A 6,000-nucleotide genomic window follows, 5' to 3' on the forward strand; every position below is an offset into this window, starting at 1 on the left:
CAAAAGGAGATAAGGAATGGACCCAGATTTCCCTGATTTGAAAAAAAAAAGGGGGCTTTCCCACTAATAACCTTGCCTGGTTCTTTATGTGTTAAATTTTATAAAGGTATTGATATGTTTGCACTAGATTCAGGAGATCTTAATTCCACCTACTAGAAAGAGAAACAGATTCTTTTATTGTCTGTCCTGATCCTTTGTCATTATTGTACTTATGCAATCTTATTCCAATATTTGGCCTTAGAGAAGAATGCCACGCCTGGATGCCAAAATATCATTGTAGTGGCAATGAAGTCTAGAATTCTCTTCTTGACTCTATGTTAGTAGAATTAATATGTATTTTTATGCAAGCTTTATTCCAAATATTATGACTTACAAAGTTCTTGACAAAAACTCATCTATGAAGTCATACTTTTGACTACTTGTAACAATTTCTTTTCTTTATAGTTTATAACTTAAATGGATAGGACTCCAATGCAGTATTTATTCCATGGCAGGCTAAATTACAATACAATTTGAACTCACTGACTCACAGGTTTTTGCTGTTAATGTGAAAAACAGACAAAATACCTTGGATGCTGTAAGTTGGTGTAGCAACAGTGTTTATGTGACAATACTGGAGACACTGAGCATCTACATGATGATCATTCTTCCTTACAAGAAAGTCTTTCCTTGTGCAGAGGCTCAGGAGCAATGCATGATGGTCTTCATTGGTACCAGCATCTATAAGCACAGTAGCATTGTCTCTCCCATGACTGCCTGAAGAAATTACCTTGGCAGAATGAAGTCAAATCCAAACATCAATAAAAGATTTTTCTTTGCACTGGAAGGTTTCAAATAAACATATAAGACACTTACTTTCTTTGTCCTGGTCAAGTACAGTTCATTATCATTGCTGATGACACAGGTGAGTGCTTAGGATTCTACTTGAGGTCTTGCTATCCCAAGAAGTTAGTACCTTTCTTCACGAATATCAACTCTGTTAAGACTTTTCTAGGAACCATGGCTCAAGTGAGCATTCTGGTAATTTTGTGGGACAGAGAGACATGTATAAACTGCGAAAAATTTAGTTCTTGCCTAGCTCAGTGGAGCTGTGTTATGGCAGGAGATGCAAATACAGCATGAGTCAAAACAGTATGCTGTAAGATTGATTTAGATATGAAAGGCTGGTTAAAGAGTATAAGTGTTATTACTATATGTATGTTTTGCCACAACATCCTTAGAGTGGTGTGGACTCATGTGCAACAATGTGTTCTCTGCTGGCATGAGACACATTCTTTGGAACAACTTATCTGCAAGCAAAATGACCTGCATGTAATTCAGTGGTATGAATAAGTCATGCAATGGGCACAGGGGTATTGGTCTTCAAGAATGAAACTGAGGCTGACTTATAAGCTAAATGTCATTGTTTGTATTTCTAGGTGCAAAAATATAAGTCTCAGGAATATTAGAGAATATTTCAGTGGCTAGACCCAAGGGTCCCCAGTCATCATTCCACTGGCCAATGTGAACCTGAATTAATAAGAGATGCCATATGCCTAAGGCCTGTCTTCTGTCTTAGCTCCATGTCAAGTTTCTGCTCTCTAGCCCTCAACTGAGAAAGCCCATGTGGTGTTAATCTTCCAATTACGACTGAGACTCCAGAAACGAATGTTACTAAGGCTTAGGGAATCTACAATATAGAAAAGAGAATAGAGAGAGCAGGGAGAAATATTTGCATTAAAAAATAGAAGAGTTATTGTTTCTTGACTTAATGCACTGGAAGAAAAGTAAAAATTTAAGAGAGAATGCAATGTTCAGGAAAACTTGTCATTTAATACCTATTCAGTTGGATTTTGTTTGGTTTATGCATGCTACCACAGTCTCTGGGAATTCATATGTGTATCAGCCATACTGATTCTAGAATACTCTGACTCCTACAATCTTTCTGCCTGCCTCTCCTTCCACAAAGAACCCGGGATCTTGAAGGGAGGTATGTGATGAATGCATCCCATTTATGACTGAGAGCCCCCAAATCTATCATTCTCTGCATGATGTCCAGTTGTGGCTCTATGTTTTAATTCATATCTACTGTGAGAAAGGGCCTCTGTGATGAGGATTTAGGAGAACAACAAGATATTGCTAGGAGTCATTTTGCAACTGTATTTACTTAGCAGAATAATGGAAAAAGTGGGAACAAGTCCCAACCTCTAACCAAGAAACCATTTGCAATTGATAGCTGCTGAGAGAAGAAAAACATGTTTTATCCAGTGAAATAACACTAAGTATGTCAACCACACTCTATGAGAGGCTATATACTCAGGAGCACTGCTCAATATAAAATCAGTCCCAGTTTTTTCTTTGTTTTGGAGTGTGTGTGTGTGTGTGTGTGTGTGTGCGTGTGTGTGTGTGTGTGTTTGTGTGTGTGTGTGTATGTGTGTTTTTATATTTAGTTTTGTTTTGTCTTGAGTTTCACTTTTTCTTTAAGAAATACAACATAAGAGAAACCCTGTCTCGAAAAACTAAAAAAAAAAAAAAAAGAAAAAGAAATACAACATGAATGTGAGGTGTGCATGAGTGGCGATCTGGAATGAGTTGAAGAAGGAGAAAGAATATCATCAAAATGCATTGTATGAAAATTACTTTAAACACCCCCCTCACCTAGAATCAAAGAATCCAGGAAATTCGCCTGTTCCAAATTAGAACTTTATCGGCCCTCTTCCCTGTAGACCAGAACTCTCAGGAGATACAGTAAGCACTGGATTTGAGATTTTTAAATGAATAATTATTATTTCAGGGTGTCTAAGGTCAAATGTCCCTACTCAGCTGACAAAGGAAAAGTGAGCATACTTTCCTTATGGAAAAAAAGTGTGAAAGCAGGAATTACAATGGTTTAGAGTAGGGATGCCTATGGCATTATTCAATACCTCATAGTGTTTATTAGATTATGAAGGCCAGCAATACACATTCAGGTCAGTGATGAAAGTCATAGATAGTTGATTATCACAAAAATCTACTGGATTATGATTTGATCTCTAAAAGACAGTTTTATGTCTACTTGATCTGTAGACAGTTTCAGCCAAGTGAAGAAAATTCTGACATGAGTGATGGAAATAGTTGTAGCACCTCAGACTTAAGCCAGTTTATAGGTGCAGAATTTCTTGATGGAAGAGGAAGAAAATCCTGTTTGAGGAAGGACCCTGTTAGATTTTAAGTTTTCCTCCCTGTTGTCTTCAAGTCTTTAAGTCCTTAAGAAGGACTTTTGTTCAGGGATAGCTATGTAGTTAAGTTAAAGGAAATAATAGTATACTATTCACAAACTTCTGGAGCTGGTTATGAATTTATATGAATCTGAAAGATAATATAAAAGAATAATTGTGGCCATCCAATCAGAGTAGAGATTACGGAAATCAGACTATCAGGAGATTATGATGGATGCCCCTCCCACAGTGAGTTTATGAAAGTGCAACTCTTCATGTAGACTTAATTTATGTTAACCACCGCCTTACTTTTTTTCTATCTTACTTTTTTAAAGCAGATCCCTACTTAAACCTATATCTCCAACTGTTTACCAAATCTCTTTTTCTATACAAACACAGTTAAACACCATCCCCTTTCTGAAGACACAATGCAGATCCATTAAACTTGTTCCATTGTAATCTTCCTTCCTAGTAGGAGATGCTATTGATCTAGATATGTTAATAAGGAATCTAGGTATCAGATTGTTGACAAAAATCATAAAATGAAGGAGTCTTCTACTTTATTTGTGTTTTTTGGATTTTAATGGTATCAGATATTCTAATACATTCTTTTGAGTATCTCATCCATTTACTCGTTGGAGGAAATGATTGATCACATTTTTCCAAAGTCTTCAAACCCATCATTTAGATATTAATTTGAGATGTCTCATTTTTTAATGTAGGCAATTATTATAAACTTTCCTCATAGGAGTGCTTTCATTATGCTATTAAATCTCATAGATTTTTTAAAATTTATTTTACATCATGACCACAGTTTACCCTCCTGTCTCCCCCTAGTACCTCCCCCCCACCTCTTTATGCACCCCCAATCTGGTCCTCCTCAGTTTCTATTCAGAAAAGACCAGGCCTCCCATGGTTATCAAAAACACATGGCATATCAAGATGCAGTAAGACTAAGTACCTCCCTTGTGTTAAGGCTGGACAAGGCAACCCAATGTGAGAAGTAGGGTCCCAAAAGCCGGCAAAATATTCAGTCAGCCCCTGCTCCCACTGTTGTGGAGTTCCACAGAAAGACCAAGCTCCAACTATCACATATATACAGAGGAACTAGGTCAGGCCCACGTAGGCTTCCTGGTAGTTGGTTCAGTCTCTGTGAGATTGCATGAGCCCAGGTTAATTGATTTTGTGAGTTTTCTTGTGATGTCCTAGACCCCACTGATGCCTACAATCCTTTCTTTCTTTCTTTTCTGCAGGATTAACTGAGCTTGACCTAACATTTGCCTGTGGGTCTTTGAATCTGTTTCCAATCGCTGGGTAAAGCCTCTCTGATGACAACTGGGCTATATTCTTATATGCTGTTTTCATTTTCATAAACTTTCGAGAATTTAATGAAATTCTTCCATCTTGATTTCTTCCTTAATCCAATTACTATTGACTAGTAGGTAGCTTACTCTCCATGGGTTTCTGCACTTTCCGTAGTTTCTGATGTCATTGATAACTAGTTTCATTCCACTGTAGTCAATAGAACGCAGAGTGTTATTTCAAGTTTCCTACATTTGTTGAATCTTGATTTTGTAGCCTTGTTTTTATTAAATTTTAGAGAAAATTCCATGAACTGCTGAGAATAATATGTATTCTTTAGCATTTGACTGGAATGTTTGCTCGATGTGTGTTAGGGCCATTTGATTATTAACTCAAATTTTTTTAGTGTTTTTTTTTTTTTTCAGATAATCTGCCCATTGGTGCTGTAGGAAGTCTTACAGCCAGTGGTTACCTGCCCACTGGGGCCTGGCCTCTTATACTATATAAGCCGATGTAGAGCATGTGTCTGCTCTATTTTTCCAGCTGTGGGATTCAGTTTCTGGTCTCTGTTCAAGCAGAGGATTCTGATTTGTGAGTCTACCCCTAAATAAATATTTATTTCTCAATTCTGAGCTAATGTGGGATTTCTTTTAAGCATCCTTCTTCACATTGGTGAAAATGAACTATTTAAACAACTTACTATAACTACATTGGGGTCAACCTGTGACTCTAAATCTATTTGTATCTTTTTATGTATTTTTGTTTGGTGTGTATATATTTAGAATTATAATATCCTCTTAATAGACTCCTCCTTTATTGAATATAAAGTACTCTTTCTTACATCATCTAACTAGTTTTTGCTTGATATCTATATTCATAGGTATCAGAAACCTGATGTTTTTTAGTTCCACTTTCTTAGAATAGATTTTTTTCATTCTTTTATATAAAGGTAGCATCGATTTTTGATAATGAACCTTGTTTATTGGAGACAAAACAATTTTGGATCCTATGATCTAATTCAATTTGCTAAACTGTGTGTTAGTATTAGTAATCAATACTATTAATATTAAGACTTATTACCGATCCATATATGTGTGTGTGCATTCATTTGTGTGTGTGTGTGTGTGTGTGTGTGTTTGTGTGTGTCCTGTGTATTTCCTTTTATACTGTTCTTTTGTGCTGGATCCTTGGACCTCTTTTGGTTAACTGTTCTGGAATTCTTTAGTTAGCACCTGTGATGTCGTGAGTGTGCCTATCCTTCTTTTCATACCACAGTATTTCTTAAGGTATCTTCTGTACAGCCAGCTTAGTCATAAAGTCTTTTAATCTGCTTTTATTATGAAATATTTTATCTTATTTCTCCTTAAATTTTAAGATAGTTTTTTTTTCTGGGTAATAGTCTGGGTTTTGTGGTTATCTTCCTTCCTTCCTTTCTTTCCTTCTTTCTTTCTTCTTTCCATTTTTCTTTCTTTTAAACAGAGTTTATCTGCATAGCCGCTCTGGCTGTCCTGGTACTCACTTT

The sequence above is a fragment of the Microtus oregoni genome, unplaced genomic scaffold (genome assembly GCF_018167655.1).
Source record: "Microtus oregoni isolate MIOR12 unplaced genomic scaffold, Mior012 000005F_ref0000423, whole genome shotgun sequence".
In the NCBI taxonomy this organism is placed as follows: domain Eukaryota; kingdom Metazoa; phylum Chordata; class Mammalia; order Rodentia; family Cricetidae; genus Microtus; species Microtus oregoni.